Here is a 21947-nt window from a genome sequence, read left to right on the forward strand (position 1 = left end):
CATCACACTGAAGCAGACTTCAGGTTTGATTTAAGCCTATAAAAATCTGGAAACCCATGTGAAGGCCGAGCCCCGGAGCACCAAGGGCAGAGCAGAGGTGAGGGCTCTGCCCCGAACCCACCTGCAGGCACGTGCTGCTCAGCTGCACACCATGCTCTGCTATTTAAAATACATATATGCATTTTAAAACCAAAAACCCTGCACCTCTCTCTTGTTTGTTCAGACAACGCTCTCAATTAAATCGAGCAGTATTAGTCTTTCCCTCTTTTGGAAAAGCCTCTGCTGAGACACTGGGAGTTCTGCCTAGCCGAAACACATGGAGAAAAACTTCAAGATCTGACCCCAAAAAGGCACTGTCAAAACAATCTTTAAACAAACCTGACAGCGGAACATTAGTGTCCCAAAGATTCACTCCATGTGAAAAGAAAAAAAAAAAAAAAAAGACTGGAAAGATACTTTTTTTTTTTCCCAAGAGTAAAAATAATGGGCTTGGCGTTGGCTTTTTTGATTCATAATTTTGCCTCTCTCATTCTCAGCTCCAGTCACTTTTTCTCAAAGTAGTGGTGGCAACAACTTTATTGGTTCCAGTACAGCTCTGCTGAGAACAATAAGCACAAAGGCCCTGACGCTGTCCTTCCTCCTGCAGCAGGGCCATCCTGCACCCCGCAGCTGGTGGGATGCAGCCCGGTCCTACGGCACCTCCTGCCAACAAAGGTCCCAAAATGCTTCAGATTCTCCATACCGCAATTCCAAACTGGGCTGTTAAAAGCAATGATGGACATTTATTCGAGAGCAAAGGTCTCGTGAGCCACACAGGCTCGGCGGGGAAGGCAGCTCCCACAGGGTTTTATCCCCAAGCAGGACCCTGGCACAGGCTGCCCAGAGAAGCTGTGCGTGTCCCATTCCTGGAGTGCCCAAGATCAGGCTGGATGATGGGTGGCCACCAGCCCACAGCAGTGGTTGGACCTAAGTGATCTTTAAGGACCCTTCCAACCCAAGCCATTCTGATTCTGTGAATCCCAACTCTCCCCTCTGCTGGTTGATGATGGAGCAGTCTCCCCATCTGCTCAGAATCTAGGGTTTTACAGCCGCTGTATATAAATGGCATTTTTATGACAAACAACTCTGTACTCAGTCTCTTTGTATATCTGAAAGAAAGAATGATCTCTACAGGCTCTGTTGGAAAGGTGTATTAATGAAGACAAAGAGTATTTCAGCATTTCCCCAGGAGCAGTACCACAATGACAGGAGGATGCCTTTGTCCTACAAAGCACCTCGTGCCCTCAAGCCACTGCTGCTGCAGCTCTTTGGGACCCCTCTGCAGGAATGCCCCTTTCAGCCCCCTGCACGCACAACTTCCTTCAAGAGAAGGTCAGGATCTGCCATCAGCTCAGGGAGCTTGCCCTGCTCTCTCATTCCATCAGCCCTCCCCGGAGATGTTTGCTTTTGTCTACATATTATAAACCATGGAACAAGTAAGACTTAATAAACCCTGCTGCCTCCTCACTGTGTGCGGCGTCTGCCTGCTCTCACCTTACTCTGCAGCTCGTGCAAATGTCACAGTGAGAACAGTTCCTACATCTCCTCGGGTCCCCACAGTGATATAAGCAAAGGTAAACAAACTACCGAAGCCTGGGTATTTTCACTTCAGATGGGATGTAAATCAGAGGATGAGAACATGGAATAAACCGGCAAAAAGAGGGCAGCTTATAAAAGTATCCTCCCCCAGTTCAGTGTTCCCTCAGTGTAATACAGTTGACACAACTTCACACTAAGGAAAAAAAAAAAAGACTAAGAGACGTAAATATTTCTTCCAATGTCAAATACATTCTTCCTTCAAGATGTTCGGCCAACTCTCACAGAGAAAAGCGTTTCCCTACGAAGGCAGAAATCCACTGGTAAAAGCTCACGAGGAGATCAACCCCCATCAGAGGTGCTGGGAATGTGGACAAGCTCCACACGAGACCCCACTGAGGAGATGAGACACTGCCCTGGGTGCTCAGGATGGGACATCCCACTGCACTGATACAGAGGTGCCCAGCTCCTGGTGGACCTCACTTCTTAGCAAGGAACCAGGGCAAGAGCCTCACCTCAGAGCTCAAACCAGAAAATGACTGCTCCCGTGCAGAGCTGAAAGCCCCTGGGAAGATAGGTTTTTAAGTGCAGCAGCTCCAGCTCCCACCTGATTGCCTGGCCAGTGGGAGCCCCAGGCCCACAGCCTCCTTACACCATTACCCCTGGTAAGAAGCTACACGCTCCCACTCTGCCCTGCTTGCCTTCTTACTTAAAGCTCTCTGGCTGCCAGCGTGGAAATGCGCCTGCCTTGCTCCACCTTTCTCCCCATTGCCTTGCTGTCTGTGAGGACTGGTAAGAAAACATTTCAGCTGCTCTTACACTTCCACAGCACCCATTTCCTGAGGCCATTACAGGAACAAAATGCTGTCTCCCATCTCCTGCTGATTATAGCTTTATCAGATAATAGCAAGAAGAAGAACTCATCCTGTGAAGCTGTTACCAATACCCAAAGGTACCTGAATGGCAGTGACAGAGATGGTGCTTGCTGCATTCACCCACCGACAGGCAAAGCTGGAACAGCAGCAAGGCACCGCAGCCCATCTACTGAACAGCCTATCATTACTTAACCTGCCATGAGCAGTTTTTGGCTTTTCTGATTTTCAATGTGTGCATTCGGCTGGTTTTTATTTCACATTCAAACCTGCTGAAATTACAAGGAGAAGGAGCCTTTTGGTCCCTGGGAGCGTGTTTTCTCAGTGCTGGCTTGACACACAAAATCTGTTTCCTCAATGATGCCTTCCCTCTTACCTCTTTTAGACAGGATGGTGTGAAAACACAATAAAAGCTCTCGAAAATAAATGCAAGGAAGCTGAGAAAGCTGTTCTTCAGATGATACACAGAGTCCTTGGCTCACACGGCTTGAATGCCACAGAGCTCTCCCCTGCCCACCAGCTCCTTGCCTGCAGGAACCCGACCTGCTCAAAACAAATACACACCACTCTAGGGAATTCCAGCTACAAGACCTACTCTGCAGGGTAGCACCCTGCATCCAAGGTGCCGTTGTACAAACACACTCGGAGTCCCAACTCCACGTGACACATCTGCTATGCAGGGCTCAAAACATGTCTTCAAGCAACAGCAGTATAACTACGAGACTTCATTTAGCTCACAGGCCCTACCAAGCCGGGGTGAAGCTTTGCAGATAAAAAGACCTGAAGTTCCCCACCTTCACACAGCAAAAGTCTCTTCCTGTTAAGTGATTTGCCAGGATAATGGCTATTATCTGTACAGGAAAGCAGATCACTCAAAAAACCGTCCAGAGTAAATCAGCACAGCAAAGTTACAGCTTGTTCTACTACCACAACAGAAACCCTGTATTCAATTTCATAAACATCAAGCAATGAAAAACACAGCTAAAAAGCTGGTGTCGATATCTACAGAAAAGCCCTCATTTTAGGTGTGAGGCTATTTTTGTACTTAAAAGGCGTGAAATTCCCCTTTTTCCTGGTGGTAAGAAATGCCCCTTGATACCCTCTCTCCTCCAGGACATAGCCCAAGTAGAAATAATTTTCAAAACTAATAAGTATACGGGGTAACATGGTTAACATCATCCAATGAATTTAGATCCACCTACACGGTATAAATATATCTAGATAAACTGTCACCTTCAGCAGAATTCATTAAAATAATGTTGTATCTTCCTTGTTAAATGTAATTTTTTTAATTGAAATTTAATCTTACTGTATTATTTGGTAGATTTTTAATTGACATTTGTAGTAATTAATTGGTAAGCATTACAGCTTTGTCTGAAGAATTTAAAACTAAATTTGACATAGAGATTGGCCAGCCACTGCTGTGAGGTGCCTGCTGGGAGCATTTCATCATCCCCCCAGCCCCTCCTGCTGATCAGAGGTGGGAGATGATGGTCTCTTTCTTAGAGTCATGAATTACATTACTAATGTATTCCATTACCACCACGCAAATGTCATGTTAATTTCTGATCATCATCAAGTCAGACAATGGTTTCCACGCTGGCACCCAGCCAATTAGCTGTGTGGAAAAATATTCAGCCAATTATATAACTTGAATTAGGTTAAGGACTCAAGAGAAAGCAAAATAAACGCTTTGAAAATACTTCTGAGATAAAATGTAAGTTGACACTGTCTTCATGTGCTATAGCCGATGTTATACAATCTGATAGGCAGCTGCCAACATTCATAACTGTTTATTAAATCTAGCCTCTCTTTACGGTGGCAGCTAAGATCTGTATTTTTACCAATATTAGGTTCATTGTGTTATGAAAAAAAGACCAAAATACTTAGGAGCATTCACACCAGCTTATAAAACATATTATGTAGTTTATTAAATTGTTAAAATTGCTTCTCCCCTCCTCCTCTGCCCAGCATAAAGTTCCAGACAGAAAAGTTTCAGAACAGCAAAGTCCTTCTGGAGCCACAGATGTCTCAGCAGAGGCACTCGGAGGACAGAAGCGCGGAGGCACCGCCGTTCCCCAGCTGAGCCCTCTGCTTCCTGCCCAGCGCCCCGCACAGCAGGGCAGGGCTCGGCAGGACGGCTGGGCAGCTCCCAGCATGCAGACACGCGGGTCTGTGGTGCACGCAGTGCTGCACGATGGGGTTTTCAGTACCACCCCATCACCTTGATTTGTTCCGTTCTTAAGTCAATTTATTGTACAAGCATGGTTATCTCCAATTTAGAAACGTACACAGCACCAATTCCTTGACTTCAGAAATTCGTAACGATGAGCCATTTGTTAAAACCTTTCACCGTATCTTTCTGTTTCATTTTCCTAGGTGTTGCAATGAGGCAATTCACTGTTCTGGCTGCTTACCCTAGATGACCTTTGTCTGCCATAAAATGGTATACAACTAGATGCTCCGCTTCAAATAAAGCTCTCGTCTCTTCGAAAGGCTCCACGTATTCAGCCAACACAATCAGAAGAAACCACATTTGGTTACTCAATAAGCTGGAAACTTCTAAAACAAGCAAGGCCATGAATGAATTCCTGACATCATCAGGGACACTCGAGTGGGGAACGAGAGAGAATACCAAGAAGTGGCTCTTGCTGCAGATGGAGAAAGGATCACTCCTTTAAGCTGAACTCTCAAGGAAACGAGAACAAAAACTGAATTAGCTCAACACGTACCCTCTACAGTCAGTCCATTGCTAGGCAACTTCCATCTCCTGATAGAATTATGGCAGAGGGCTGGCCATATATCAGGGTTAAGATGAACATAAGCACCAGTGTTGGCCAACTGCTCCTTTCCAGTGGGACTGTTCAACGCTTGTTCATTTCATATTATTATTTGGCAATATTTTCTAAGCACCTAGAGAGTCTAATGCATTCAGAAGATATTTTAAACCTATTATGTGACATGAAAATTTTAAGATAACTGGAAGTAAGTGAATTTTATGGTGAATAGCATGAATCTTTTCCTTTGTTCAAGTCAGCGTTTGGAGGGAGTTAACAATCCTTCTTTTTGCTTTTATTTTTTAATACAGAAGCTATCCAGAGGGCACACGGCTCAAATGCCTTGTCTTTACATAGGATGCCAGTTGGCCACAGCTCCATATCTCCATAATTCAACCCATGGGGTTAAGGGGATACTTCAAGACACCCTGGTCCTTCTGTTTGCTACCACTGAGACCAGACACCAAGTTCTATTACAAGCAGTGCCATGGGGCTATCACAATACCATGTTTTCAGCCTCTAATGGTGACTTGAACAGAGAGATTTGGACTCCAGATATTATTTACCGTGATTGGAAATGCATCAAGTATATGCACAGGCTGCCTTAAATAGCGGCGCGTGCCTTGTATGTAACCCCAAGTTTCCTATGCATACTTCATAGGAAAAAAGAAATAATTAATTAGCTAACCACCACAATTAAAATCAATTGATTCACATGCTACAGAGCAGTGAGAAATTCTTGCATCACTGGATAAGACTGGAATTGCTCCCTGCTTGGGGACCTTGGTTGTATCAGCAAGATCGGTAATTCAGACATGAAGGAATTGGTAAGAATCTTTCTCTTGCATGCACGCTTTGAGCTGCCATATGGGTTTATTCAACTGTTTACTACACCAGTCGGTAAAATCTGAACAGCTATTATAATCTTTGCTAAATGACATGGTAATTATGCTACCTCTGGAAAAAAAAAAAAAAAAGAAAGAAAGAAAGAAAGAAAGAAAAAATGGAAACTTAAAAAAATCACAATTCACTGATGTGTGAATTTCTCTGTTTCTGTAATCTCTGAAACGTAATGCACTTCCTAACACACAGAGGGATATTAAAACTATAACAGAAACACAAATTTATTTGAAGAAAAGAAAAAACAAAACAATTTATGCTCCCATTTCCTATGGATTTAATTACCTAGATCTCCCAGTTTGTAACAAATTCTCACACAGATCTTGCAATTCTCTTGCATGATCAGATTTCTCTTTCCCCACTCTCTTTGTCTTGTCCAAGTTGGCTGTTGGAGGATTTCTCCCTTTGTCCCCCCATGACGAAGGCAGCCAAGCTTTGCAGCACACGCCATGCTGAGCAGGGCTGGCTCTGCTGTGTACCAGTGACACCATTTTGTCACTGGGATGTAAGTGCAGCAAACAGTGGAGCTAATTACTTGTTGGCAATGGCTCCTCTGAGAGCAAAGCCTCTGACACATGATGGAGTGGAGGCCTCTCCATATTCATATTTAATCATTACATGAATTGCACACACAAGCATGTTTAGACCCTGTCTGTCTGTATGGCTCCAGCTCTGGGCAGCGGTTTTGCATCGCTGAACTCCAGTTACACCACTGAACCCTCAGAGCTCACAACTTCACCGCGGCCTTGAGGGGATGGTGGGAAGAAAGCAAGCCAGGCAGCCTACCTTCTTATTGATAGTATTTGGTATCATGGATATTTCAATACAATTAACGTGTTTATTCGGGAGGTACAAAATAGTGGTGACTTGTTTATGAAGACAGACAGTACAAAAAAGGAACCCCAAATCCCCACCATATCTAAAAGAAAAAAGGGGTGAGGGAGAGAGAGATTGTAAGAAAGAGTGAGAGTTACTCCGAACTTGGGATTGGTGACTCACCAGTTTTACTTGCAGGCATCACACATATCCACTCATGACTCAGGGCAAATATGGGAAAGGATCGAAACCCTTATCATGGCAAATGTCTGGAAGCTGGAATCACTCAGAAAAAAATGTTCTCAGGAGACTGAAAGACAAAAACATGTTTTAAAACTTCACTTAGTTAGAATCATATCAAAGCCCACCGTTTTCCTTTGAAAATAAAAGGAAGTTACAAGTGCTGAAGGTGTGGGGAGCATTACAGGAACATTTCTACACATCAAACATCGCTCTATCACACAGCAGAATTTTGCTTTAAATGGAACTGAAACTTACAGTATTAAGAAAGGTTTTTAAATATGCTCTTATTTCAGATTTTGCAATTTGCTCCTCCGACAGGTGAGTTTTTGTTCATTCTAAACACCAAAACGTGTCAGCTGCCAAACCCGTATTCTGTTCAAAAATGGTGCCCTGTTTCACAAAATTCAGACACTTTAACCTACTTTGCATTATCGAAGTGCAACAGCCTGAGTTTCTGAAATATTTACTCTCAGCCTGCACTCACTGCATCCTGATAAAACCTTAACAAAATGTTGAATCTCTTGTTAGCAATAATTTTCCCTCTGAGATAAGGATAAACACATACAAAAACTATTTGATGTTCAGGGTGAAAAGGCAAAATTTGCAAACATCAGTTAAGAAATACCAATTAGTATGTTTTTTCCCCAGCTATTAGTAACACAGATTGAGTTTAAGCCTAGCTCAGAGGAAGCTGCTTGCGGTACAAATTAAACACCCATTTTACTAACAAGGGTTTTAAAAGAGAGTTATATTTTCTCCATCGACAAAACATCCACGCTGAGTACGAGCTGATATTGAGAAACAGGAGCAGAGGGCCTGAGGCACACGAGCACTGCACCCATGGAATCAGGTGGGATTTAAGCAGCAGCTCCGGTGCCTGCTGCCCTGATGGATGCACGGGCACGTGGGACAGCCTCTGTGCTATAACCTCCAGAGGAGAAAACAAGCCTTGCAACGGAAGAAGGGTCCCGAGGGACTGGGGTAGGAAAAAATATGAAGGCTGAAATCCCAAGGGCTGCCTTTGCCTTCCATTCCCTGGTGCTCTCCCCGCAGACCATCCCCAGCAGAGTGGCCGCTCTCAGCTCTCCACGTGAACCAGCACTTAGGCAGCGCCAAGGACCCAACCTGTGGCAGACAACCACCACAGCAGCCTTCCTCAGGACCATCTGCCAGTGACTGTCTCAGCAACAACCGCACTGAATTTCAGAAGGGAGAAAGGTGGAGGCTTTTCTGTGTTAGGTTTGTTGGTATTTTTTTTTTCCTTTTTTTAAATATGCTTCTCTGGCCTCGGGGCTTTTCCCATTCTTAGCTGAATGCAATACAATGGCTCAAAGATGATCACAACAGTTCAGAAACCTAAATATAGGGATTACGCGACCCTATTATAAAACTGTGCTGCACAACAAAAATAGATCCAAGAGGGCCTTTCAAACACCAGATCTGCTAAACGCAACTTCTTCCTCAGAGGCTCTGAAATACCTGCAAACCAGAGTGACCTGCATCCTGCATCAGCCTTACTTTATTCATGAGGAGCTAACACTTTAGAGGAGCAACCAAACAGCGCCAGAACACACATCCGAGGCTGGGTTTGTTACTGCAGATGAGCACAGGGCAGAGCACAGCTGCACCTACACACACAGCCTGTGCCCATCACAGCTGCTGAGCAGCCTGTACCATCACACATCTGGAGGTGTGCAAGGGAAGGAGCCCAGCGAGGCCTGTGGGCACGGAGGCTGCTGTGGCTCCTCCACGGAGCACGGCCCGGAGAGCTGGGACACAGCATGCTGCCTGCGGGGAGACGAACGCCAGGGAGATGGGTTCTGATAAACTGAAGCCTTTAATGATCTGCCCACGCAGTCGAGTTCGATCTGGCATTGACAAATTGAGGCTTTTAATGATGTGCCCACACATTTGAATTGGACGCTCCTCTCCTGCACGTTTCACAAAAATAGCCTGCTGGGTTAAAGACAGCAGCTCTAATCAACCTGCAGAGATGAGCAAAGCCAAACTGCTCTTGGACCAACTTCTCCCACAGAAGATTCTCTGATAAGTCCTCCAATACAGATTTTCCCCTGCACTGCCTCACTCCCATATACTTTCTCTGAGGGCTACAGCTAAGTAAGGGCTGATGAGACACAGCAGCTTCAGCGTAGCTGGAGTACAAAGTCAATCAAACCTTGAAACATGAACCTGCGTTTCATTAATCCCAGCAATCACATCGTTTTTATTATCACTGTATTAATCAGAATAGGAAACCTATTAGTCTGCCCCTAACAAAAATTAATCTTCTCAATATTGAACAGATTGAAAGACAAGTTTTAATATCTCACTACTTAAATCTCCACAGCAAAGGCACACGGGTCTGATGGCCTGGAGAACTGCTACGACCGCATCCCACCAGCACCAGGCTGGTCCTCTCCCAGCAGGACCAAGCTGGTGGGGAACACCACACAACCAAGGCAGTGGGAACACAAACATGTGGCTGGGAGCCTGAGAAGCGGCGTGCTGATGGAACAGACTCACAGATACACACACCTTGTGGCTCTGCTCTGCAGGATACATTTCAAAGCCCCATCAAAGGTAGAACTTCAATGCACCACTCACATTTGGATGTTTATTGACTGCAATGAAACTATAAATACTGTTTTCACTAACGATTTCTTAAAGCCATGTTGCACAAAAGAAAACAGGTTCAACTCGTACATCAGCGCCTAAGAGACCGCTCCAAAACAGACAACTGTACGAAAAGTTGTGCCCATGTATACATATACACAAAACTGTTTTTAAGTGACTGTTTTGAATTAGAATAAATCTGTGTTCCACCAATTAAGCTTTGAATGCATGGCTGATACCATTCTCTATCTGAAACAAGCAACACAATAAATGCAAAAAATCAAATATTTTAGAGAAAATACTTGGAGAGTTGAGACATTAATTTTGCCATATACAATCTGTTCCACAGGGATTTAAACAAGCGTTATTGCCACCCTGGGTACATTGGAATAGAGATGAAACCACCATCCTTTCCTATTTACATATTAAAAAATACATGCCTTCTTGATACAGACTACAATACAGCCTGTCTAGAGAATGCAAAGCCATGAACTCAGTGCATCGTTGCGAGCAGTGCTGCACTCCAACTGGTTGCAAGTGGAGATAAAACACAAGTGCAGACAAAATGCTCGCTTGCTCGTCCTCGGAGTCCTGCAAGCACCCAGGGAGAGGGGCTGGAGCAGCCACAGCTCCCCAGGGCCCCACCTCGGGATGGGGCTGTTTACCAAACACCGTCACCACAGCAAAAGGAGAGCAGGGAGAGCAGCCTGCAGAGCTGTGCATCTCAGGGCGTGGGCATCAGGGGATGAGAAACAAAGAAATATTTAGAACAGCAAACAAGCAATCACAAACAGCAACAAAAACAAACAGCTCAACCCAAACAAACAAACAAACTATATATATGTGTATACACATACATATATATATAGGCATATTTATCATCCCTGTTCTTATTTCAATCTCATGTGCATTTGATTTTAGTTTGAGAAGCTCTGCAATTTCCTAAAATTTTTCAACACGGATGTATCTCCAACATAACTTTAAAAAACAAAAACAAAGCAAAAAAAAAAAAAAAAAAACACCAAACCAACATTAATTGCCATCAGAAACACATGCCAAAAGCATCCTTAATAGGACCACAAAGGCTGCATACAGGAGGAACTCGCTGCGAGGAAAGGTAACATTTGTTCTCCCTTTCAGCTGGGATCCACCTCAACTTTTTGATGTCGGCAGGAGCTTTTATTTGCAAATAGAGCAGAGCTGCTTGGGATGGAGGGCTCCTCCAGAGCATGCCATGTGGCCTGCACAGATGTTCCTTTTATTCCCGTGTCCCACAAGGCTCCATGGCTCGCTGGTGTTAAACAGATTACGCAAGTAGAACACTTGATTTTGCATGTCCCCTTTTTTCCAACAGTTGTCTAATTTACTCAACTCATTCTGCTCCCCCTTCCCTCCACACACGCTAAGGCAAGCACAAAAAAAAAGGAGGCAGAAGCAAGAAAGTTTCTCCTCCACAATCAGAATTTGCAGAAACGCTCAGCGCCCGCAAACAAAGTAGGAACGCAAAAGAACAAAGCTCTTATTTCGACAGTAAAATAACGAGCTTTGGCGCCAGGATCTTCCAAAAAGCCTTCACCATAGCCCAGTAACACCAGTCGCTACAAGTATCATAATCTCTCACCCTTATTTAGGTGCCCAAATGAGAATTGAACTTTTTCCAAAAAATACCTAACACCAATTATTGGTGCTAAGCATTGAAAATCCTTGAAAATCTGGCCTTCAACTCCGGCACAAAGAAGGGGCTTAATTTCCCGGCTGTCAGGCATCCCAATCAACAACTGAAGTCAATGGGATCTACACAGTACCTTATTAAAAAAAAAAAAAAAAAGCCTAAGAGGCCCATTAAGCAACAGCAGCTCCAGCAAGGCAACCTCACTGCGCACAGACAGCAGCTACACGCGGCTTTGTGCATCAGCCACTTCGCTCTCACACTTAATTTGATTAATCATTTTGGTATTATCCCCAATTAGAAAAGTGTCTAAGTGGAAAAATAATAAAAAAAAAACTGCTTAAGATTAAGACAAAGAAGAAAGCAGCAGCTACTGAATGTGCAACTACTTAGGATTTCTGGCATTTGCAAAGGATACAAAATTAAAGCAAAAAAACTGCGGGCAAAACGCAAAGACATCAGTGTTTCATACAGACTGCAGATTTTGAAATTTTTTTAATAAACTCAAACTGAATTCCAGATGTTGAAAGTTGGGAAGTAAAAAGAGCCTTAGCTGTAAAAACACAGAAAGGTGAGACCAAAAATTCTGCTGAAACCTAACGATTCAAACACCCTGGAGTGAGGCACTCGCACCCTCTCCCAGTGCTTCCCCCCTCACCCATGCCAGAGCAGGTAGCAGTGCAGGGGCTGCACAGGCTCCCATCACAAGGCAAAGGCTGGAGCAAGCTGCTGGGAACTGCACAGGGAGGAATGCAAGTCCCAGCACCACTGACCATAGGGCAGCCATGAGCGGAGCTCACTTGGAGGCTGGCACATCCCAGCAAGCATCCTCCTCCTCCCCTCAGGGCTGAGCGTGCACCTGAAGCTTCAGGCCAGCAAGGGGCTGATACCTCACTCATTTAAATCCTGAGCAGTTGCAGCACATCACAAGTTCCCACAGGCTGATTCTCACCTCATCTCCTCCTTTTCCTTTCCTGCAGCACAGCAGAGCAGCCCCAAACCAGTCCAGCTCATCCCTGACGCAGCTCAGCAGTGTGTGAGCATCCAGGACGTACTCCAGCATCCAAACACAACCCAAATCTGACCAGCACAACTGGTTCTTGCCCTTAATGTACGGATTCAATCACCACCATCAACACTCAGGGCTTTTGAAAGCAGAATTCAGGGCAATGTTTGGAGATCACTGGTTTCCCCCATGTTTGTTTACATCGCACCGCTCTACAGGCAGGCACATGAAGTCACACTGTCCTGTGCTGCCCCACCAGCTGCACTGCAGGAATACACCGGATGGTTTGAGCCTAAAATTCAAGAACAGTGGCAAATGTTTTGAATTTGATAAGAGGAAGAATATTCATCAGCGTACTTCACTGGGAGTGCAGTCAGAACTCGCAAACTTAGTCACAGAAATATGACTGGACTTGTCTGCTACCACAAAACAAAGTACCGTCTAGTGGTTAAAATCAGAGGACATGATTCAGGAATGCAACCCTTTTCAAAGAAGAACTGAAGCACATGATTAAGTGCTGCTGAAGTCAATAGGCTGATTCAGAGACCAACTTTTGGAGCAATGGATAATACTCCCCACATTGCCATATGGCTCTCGGTCAAACTTCCTAGAAGCATTTGCTAATGCTGGGTTCCACCACAGCCTTTGGGAGGCCTGCTTTTCTTTCTGGTTGGTTTTTTTTTTTTCTCCGTCTTTCTTAAACAGACTTCTGGGATGATTTTCACCCACTCTGAAGATTCTCCAGGCTGAGAGAACACCCAGCTGTGATTACTCCAGGGCAGCACAAACTCATGCAATAATTAATATTCTCAAATGAAAGGTTATCCGGGCATGCAAATTTATCATCATCCAAACGTGTGGGGTTTTTTTTGCAGTGTCGCTTGGGAGGTGCTCAGTGAGTAGTGCACAGAACTGAACTCCATCCAGCCTCCAGCCGAGGGATCTGCAAACAAGCCCCGTGACTCTGCTGAACTCCCAGACATGCTGCCTTTGTAACGTGGAGGTCTTGCTCACCCATCATCTCACCCCCATTGCTATGGTAAAATCATTTGTGGCAGGCTGTCTGCCTCTGCCCCTTCCAGCAGGGCCACCAGCGCCATGCCATATCCCCACACTTCTCTTTATCTCCTGGGAACGCCGCCCAGCAGCCCCGCTGCTCGCAGGCAGGGCTCAGTCCTGCCAAGGCAAACAGGAGCCAAACCAAACCTTTCAGCCAGGCAAACGTCTGCCATCAGCACGCATGCTGACGTGTGGCAAGGCAGCTACAATTTTTATTTGTGTTTATGCAATGGCGAATAGAAAGGAGAGAGCGCTGGCAGAGCCACCTGACCGAGAGCCGTGCTCATTTTGTAACTCCTAAATTGCAAAGAGGCAGAAGTTATTTTCTCGACGTTTTGTCACAGAAAAGCAGAAGTAAGACGAAAGCCCAAAGAATTCTTTGCTTTCTCAAAGCTTAACAGTACAGATAAAGTGCAACATCATTTTTGCGCAGTTTGAAAACACCCTGCTACTTCCAACAATGAAATCAACGCAGTCCCAGCCAAAATCAGCCCTCCCAGCCATCTTGTCTGTAAGGAAATGGGGAAAGAAGAGGCGATACTTTTCCTGGCTACTAAAGAGCTTCTCCTTATTCAATATCTAAATTAAATCAAATTGAGTATACTAAATAAGCCCATAAGACACAGCACATGATGCAAGAGTCTTAAAATTCTTATCTACTGAGCACTCCAGCTTAAAGGCTGATGTTTTATGTTCCCCTGCAGCGCACGGGGATCCTGCTGGCTTGGCCAGACTACGAAAATAAGCTTCAAATGACCAAATGCAACTGCAACTTAAAAAGTAGGAACCAAACCAGACACAACAAACCACAAGCAGCCGGCCAACCTGCCGTAACTCCTGGGCGCTCCACGCACTGCCGACAAGGCGTCCTCCATCACAAGCCCACGCACCACAAATCCCAAAAGGTTTCCCCCCTCCACACAACTGGCTGTGCTCTCACAAAGGCAGAGAGCAGCTGGGAGCGCACCGACGGAGACGTGGATCTATGGCACTGCGTGAATTTATGGCATTCCAGAGGGATGGATTCCTCGCATTCATTTTAAAATGCAGAGCCTAGATTCACAGCCTTGACTGGATGCTTCACCTGCAGGTCCTGGCCACGGGACCGTGTGGCCCTGCTGCTCACAGAGCCCATCCATACACCGCTACCAGCTGGAGCAGACTTGGGGTTATGGTCTGTTGGGTTAGACACTGGCAGCTCTCCAGTTATCCAATCCCACCATGAGTGACCTAGGCCAAGAAATCTGTCCCCATGCTCACATGTGCTTCTCCATGACCTGGAGAAATGCTGGGCAAAGCACAGGGACAGACAGAGCCCTTGTTGTGTTGCAGAGCCCAGAAATACCAGCTAACTACACACACTGTGCAAATAAAAACCCGAGCTCTAGATGAAAGCTAGCAACTCCCTTCCAACTTTGGTATGTTTCTCTCCTGGACTGTCATTACTTGTGAAACATCACGTTATGAGCGCTATTAAAGGGACATTTACTGCAAAGAAGAGTTAAGCAACTCAAATGTTAAAATGAGAGTAAAACTGTTGTCTGTAACAGTGACAGAAATTAACACTGGTAGTGAATTCAGAATGTCTGTGTTCTTAGGCTTTTATTGGAAGACCATGGCTTTTCACAAAACTCATGCTACTAAATAATATCATTTACTTCAGTATTCAGCTCTTCCACATCCATCACTTTAGCTTCTGTTGTTCAGCTTACCTGCCCTACAGTTAGCATACCTGCCCACAGAAACCAACCACACGCTTGCCCTGAAAGAAAACTTCTGTAAGTATCACCCCATCAACCAAATATATTTGGAGGTCAAGTTTCATCTCTCTTCCTTTTTTTTTTTTTTTGGCTCATTACTTTTCAATGCGTGTTACAAAGCAGTTTCAAAAATAGAATGTATTTCTTTGGATGCAGCAAGGCAAAAATCATATTTCCTCTGGACCAGACTTCACAGCCAGAGAAGAAAAAAGGGAGAGAAACAGTTGCTTGGAGCTGCAGAGCAACGACAGGGCTGGAGCCGTGATGGCAGCACTGGGACATCCTCAAAACCACCATGCTTTCAAATAGCTCAGAGCAAAGCACTGCCTCCAGTGCAGCCAATCCGCAGGTCATTGCAACCCTGTGGACATGCTACTATTTGCAAAGGAAAAACAAGGCAAATTTTCAGCCATGTGGGTTTTTTTTTTCCCCTACAGTCGACAGGAACTGGGTGTGTTGCTCTCCAGGAGCACTTGGAAAAGCCAAGTTAATATCGCTGCGGGTAAGGGGGGAAGCCTGGCCTTGGCCAACATCCTTTGGCACGAAGGGATTTCCTGACATCAGCAGAGAAAGAGTCAGACCACATTCTGAGAAGCTCCTTAGAGAGGTAGCAACAAGTAACATTAAAATAATAGTGACTTCTTCACAGCAATAAAGGGCAAAGGAGAACAGAAAGAAGGAAGATAAATAAAAAGACATCATCCCACAGTAGTAACTACAAACAAAAATTTCAAAGCTCAAACCAATATTTATTTTTTTTTAAACTAAAACAGTTTCATCCAATGCCATTATTACAAGCCCACCCAGAGCAGCAAGAAGCCATTTTTACCACTTTAATCTTACACAATACTGATATGTGAACATAAAGGATCAAGACAAAATTCAAGATATGTGGGCCGGCAATCTGAATGCCAAGCTTTACCCATGTGAATTCAGTTATAAATGCTTGGAAAATGTGATTCCTTAACTTAGAAATAGCAGCTGTAGCATTCGAAGGTACTCCAGTAATTACTGGAATGCTTGCTGAAAAACCAGACAGAAGCTAACATCTTACTTACATTAAATACACATTCCCTGCAAATTGAAAGAGCCACAGGAAAAAAAGAAAAAAATAAGGGGGAAAAAAAAAAGAAATAATACAGAAAATAATCAGGCGAGCAGATGTTTCCCCCCCCCCCTCAAAAAACAAGAGAAAGAAAGATAAGAGGGGACCAGATGCTCGTTGCTGGTACTCCACGCAAGCTGCAACGATGCGCTCACCAAAGGTGCTCCACGCTGCCAGCCTCCCCCAAGCCAGCGATGCTCAGTGCTTCTAAACAGCCAAAGGGAGCTGGATGTTCACCTCTACATCTGTAAGTGGTAATTTCATCCCAGATACTGGCAATAACACGCTGCTTTAAAATCACAGAAATGCTGCCTAGTCATCTGAGACAACAGTAAAACAAGCAGCAACACCAAGAGTAGTTGTCTACTACTGCCTGAGGGACTCACGGCTTTAGCAACCAGGCTGGCATAAGGATTATATTATCGAGGAGCGCCCTATACTGCTTTATTAAGTGCCAGTGAAATGTCTACTGCATGCTGCGCCTGAGAAAGGCTGTAAGAAATGCCAACCACAACCAAGCAAACTCCAAATGAAGCCACCTGACCAGTCCAGATGTATTATTAGCTGCTGTCCCCTGCCAACAGAACTGCTTTGGAAATAACGGCAATAGCAAACAGAGGCAGGTATGAGAATCTCGCTGCGCTGAATATAAAACCTCAGGATACGCCGGTAGGAGAAGGAAGTCCACACCCAGGCTCTGGAAGGAGGCACATGAAGAAAAGTTATCTGCAAAATGTGCATCACACTCTCCTGGCTCTCTTCACACCTCCCCCTTCACATCCCCACTCCCATGCACCTTCGCGTCTATTCCCACACTTCTCTCGCTACCCACATCCTGAACATATTTATGTTGTAAATATCCATTTGGAGGCATTTTGTATGCTTGTGGCACAGAGAAGGATGCTGCTCTGAGTTTTATAAGGCAGACATCTCACCATGACCACTTTCCCCTTTTCCAAACTGCACGGGAGGGGAAAAAATTACTTGGCCCTCGATCTTATCTTCTATCCACTCAGGAACCAGATTATTGCCTAATAAAACTTCACTGCAAAGCTATTAAAAATTAAAAGGATATTTCCCTTTCTGCATAATGATTTGTCAAAAGCCAGACCTAAATCAGGATTTATGAGATTAGTGGTACCTTTTTTTTATTATTATTTTTTTGGAAAATCAGGCCGAATTTTCAGGTTTTTTGGCAGTTCTCCTCACTCCTGATAGACACAAAACTTCTCCTTCAGCCCCTGTATCTTACTTCTTCACCCAGATGAAATAATAGGTGAAAATCAGCTGAGCCAGCAGAAATGTTCCCACTGTCCTTCAAGACAACGCTTACCAGAGTCCAAGTGGTTGGTATGATTCAGAACTAGTGGTAGAAAAAGGACAAACCAGATTACAGCAACACAGAGGACTCTATCCAAAACCTGCATCCAAAGAGACTCCTGCTAACATATGGTGGAAATGTGACTTTCTGCAAATATCCTCTGCAGAAGCCAATTCCTCTCCTCCACCCAAGCCGCATCCAATAGCTCCAGTAGAACGAGCTGTTACTTACACTTATTAGTCAGGATAGGCATCAGCCACGATACAAATTTTAATCTATCTAGCTAATGAGGAATCTGCCATCTAGATAATGTGGTCAGACCCCACACAGAAATTAAAATCCACCTGTTCAAACTCCTTGCTAACTGACACACTGCCTATCACAGAGCATGGTGACTGCTATCCTAGGCATCATATGTCCTGCTCTCTTCCTGAGGGACGGCACCGACTGCTCTGCTCCAACACTACGGAGATGAGCACCCGAAAACAGAATCATGCTGGAAAACAGAACTCGGAAAGAACACTAATGCGTTCAATCTAACTTCATTCCAAATATAAAATGCACTTAAAGGTCACAATTTGCATAACTCTTTCTCATGTTTTTTGTTACGTGTTGTTTTTTGGTTTTTTTTTTTGTTGTTTTTTTTTTTTTTTTCTAAATTGCTCAATCCTGAAAGGTGCTGAGCAATTCTGAGAACTGCTGAGCCCCTCTATTTCTTGTTTAAGGTTTTAACTACTCTCAGGATGGTTTGCTACTTGGCAGGAACAGCTCTGCAAGGCACTGCAGGACTATGCTAGAAGGTACACAGCATTTCTAAAGAAAATTTAAAAACAGAAAAGTAATTAGTCATACGGCACCGAGAGTACGTGGTACCATCGTCACAAGCTGACATTATGGGACTGACATGGGAGTTTCACTTTCTGATGATGAGCCCTTGGTCGTGCATTTCAGCACAGCAGCAAGAAGTAACCACTTGTAACAGGAAGAGCGCAAAAGGCCACGGTGCAAAGTGCCCCGATGACAGATTTCATTTCAAAACTGACACAACTTTCATCCAGCAAGGCTACTACATCGATCCCCTAAAATGCCATCACCAAACCCACATCCAGGCCAATGAAAAGTCATATTTTCCCTGAACAAATTCTTACTGGAAGACCAGCAGATACAAGGAGCATCCTCTTCAACAAGAGATTTTGAAACATTGCACTCCTGCTTTGTGCACAAAACTAATTATAACAGCCAATCTGTGGTGCTGCTTCATCTGCTGGGGAAAAGATGAAATGCCTGAATTGATATCAAGGCTAAAGAAGGACTGAGGAGCACATCCCATGATGCTAAAGAAGCGGTGTTCTGCCTTCTCCCGCAGTACAAAATGGAACTCCAGAGACAGCTGAAAACTGTGAATACAAGTCTGCAGTCCCCCCAGCTTGTAGGAACGTGTTTGCAAAGATCAATGCGCTAGGTGTCGGGTTCAGAGCCTGAGCGTGCCTCTACCACCATTAGCACCAGACTGATGATTGACACAAACCACACACCACCTACAAAGGCACTGCACAAACCTGAGCGTGTGGGAAACGCAGGCTTTCCAAAAACCCTCTGCAACAACTTAGATGTTTTCCCACATTTCAATTAAAAAAAAAAAAAAAGAAAGAAAAGAAAGGAAAATAGAGATAGATCAAGGCTGCAGTATCAGTGTTCAACAAGAGCTTTCATTTCCGTGGCATCTGCTCGCATTCCTTATAAAAATGAAGGAATATTGTGTTTATCCTGGACTCAGTACAAGAACTTTCCACCAACAGCTCTGCTACAGGCAGGGGACTCACAGCACTGGGCTTGCTAAGAAGCAATACGTATTGCATTAGAGGTTCTGCACACGCAGGTGTTCAATATGTACTTATTTTTTCCTCTCATAATAGAAGGGGGAGTAAAGAGAACACCATCTTCTTGGGAAAACTGAATCTACCCCAAAGAAGGCCCTGAAAACCTCAAAGCGAAGTTCACGAAGCCCTCTGGACTTCCCACCACACTGTGTGTTAGTCATGGGGTCTTTACCAGAAATGCCCCCATCTGACTAATTGCTCAGACAGAACGATGATAACGCTCCTTTCCTCACCGCCAACCTTAAAATACGCCTCTGTGAGAACTCCTGCGTTTCAGCACGTTTCCTCCCTGCCTCACCAGCCTCCATCTCCAGCCAAAGCTCCTCGCACCTCAGCCACTCACCTGTGGTCCCTGCAGGCCCCCGAGGAACACATCCCTCAATCCAGGGAAGCGACACGCGATGGCAATCCCTCTGCCTCCCACACAATCTCCCGCACTGGCATCTTCCAGAGAGGACAAGGAGATCTGAGGAGACACACCGTGCGGGGCGAGCAGGCTGAGGCGGAGCGCTGGAGAAGGCCGAGGCAGAGTGCGGAGCTGCTGGTGGGAGTGCCTCAGATGGCGGCTTCTGAGAGGGGAAATACCGCACATCTGCACCGGGGCCTGCGCTGGAAACATGTCATCGGCCCACAGAGGACAATGGGACTGTCCTGGATGATTGAATACCAACAGCTGCCTGGGGAGGCGGCCCCATAAATCTAGCCCTGCCCAACTCCTACAGCGGAGAGGGCTTCAGAGATGGTCTGGCACAGAAGGCCACAGTTTTCACACAGCTGAAGGGGTGACGATTACAGCCACTGAGGAGCTTCTGAGGGTCCCTGTGACCAGCACACACGTGGCCTGTGGTTCTGCACTAACTGTGATGCGAGAGCAGAGAGTGCAGCCCAGCTGCCCACAAAGGTTACAACCACCACAGCCCCATCCTACCCCACCTCAGGTCCTGCTGGAGACGTGGGCCCTGACCTTGGCACACGTCAGCAAGAGCTGACAGATCCACATGACCAGAGCAACATCACACATGGCCTCACACACACTGAGAAAAACCCACAGGTTCGCTCTGTTGCAAGGCACATTTTGCTTGGGTATGCTTTCTTGTTTGTTTGTTTTTAAATATTCTGGCAGTGGAAAGAGTCACTGTTTTGTTTTCTTCCCTGCATATGCTATATAGCTTTCCCTCTCGCACTTGTTTCTTGCTTACTCAATTGACTATAGTCTGCCTCTCTCACAGGAACGTTAGCTTTGTTTGTCCCCAAACTGTATCGTAATCCAACTGCTTTATGTCATCCCACCAGCCCCACTCAGGCAGTGAAGATCAAAATATTTTCCCTAGGATGCTATGCAGAGCGAGGTGCATATATGTTTTTCCAGAGCAGAGTTGACCTACAAGGCTGAAGAGCGTGCAGAAGTGTTTTGGCTAGTGAACTCAGTAAACACAACATGAAAAGAGGGAGTAGTGCTACAAACAATATCAAGGCTTTGTTTGTACAGCCACGCTATTTTTCAGACACTGTGAGGAAAGTACTGCTTTTCAGCTACACAGTGTGCCAAGCCCCCCTGCAAAGCATCACCCAAAATGACCACATTTTCAGCAACGTTTAAGCATAGCCCATAAATTAATACGGGACATCCCAACTACCATCAACAAGTAGGTCTCATTAATTGTGGATGGCTCTGAGAGGCACATAAAACACTCCACAGCAGCAGCCAAAGTCAGCTTGGAAGCACTCCGCACTCCCAGCGCTCCAGAAGCACAGGGGCCAGCCCACGTGCTCTACGGGAGTGGGACGAAGCCATCCCCAGCCACACAGCTCACCCTCCATCTCTGCAAGCTAGAATTAACTTCCCTGACAAAATGCAAATACATTAAAGAAATACCCAAGCCAATTAAGACACAAGTGTTTAAAGACACGAATAGTAATTACAAATGTATTATTCATACCTAATTTACAAGATGAACTTCTTTTGGTAAAATATTAAACTGTTTACATGCATTCAGGAAGACAATTTCCAAACTGTGTGCGTCCTGCTCTGAAGCGGTGACTATTGCTGTGCAACAGCTCTGCAGACTTACAGTGTATACTATGTAGTAATCAGAAAATGTTTGACCTCAGATATCTACTTGACCCCACAGAAATGCAGACTCGCTCGCTATAAAATCCTAAACAATGGGGCAGACAAGGTCATAGGGTCAAAGCAAGTATTAACAGGTCATTGTGCAACCCACTTGGGAGCAATTACTTCTGGTCACGGCTAAGTGGACACTTGATTGAATACCACTAAGACAGCTCACATCCCACAGATAACAATCCTCACAGCGATTAAGAATTAAAGCCCCCATGATTCAGCCTTT

At 45.1% G+C, this 21947-nt stretch overlaps 1 protein-coding gene across 2 annotated transcripts in view; it reads right to left on the bottom strand.

Moving 5' to 3' along the window:
• Positions 1 to 21947, bottom strand: part of FOXP1 (forkhead box P1) — a 337019-nt gene that overhangs the window by 293451 nt on the left and 21621 nt on the right. For both annotated transcript variants that reach the window (XM_042880828.1, XM_042880831.1), the window contains exon 2: positions 7124 to 7250. The gene's annotated coding sequence lies outside the window, so the exon portion shown is untranslated. The remainder of the gene's footprint in view (positions 1 to 7123; positions 7251 to 21947) is intronic.

The sequence above is a fragment of the Lagopus leucura genome, unplaced genomic scaffold (assembly GCF_019238085.1).
Source record: "Lagopus leucura isolate 7727_CA_CO unplaced genomic scaffold, USGS_WTPT01 Super-Scaffold_100028, whole genome shotgun sequence".
NCBI classification, from domain to species: domain Eukaryota; kingdom Metazoa; phylum Chordata; class Aves; order Galliformes; family Phasianidae; genus Lagopus; species Lagopus leucura.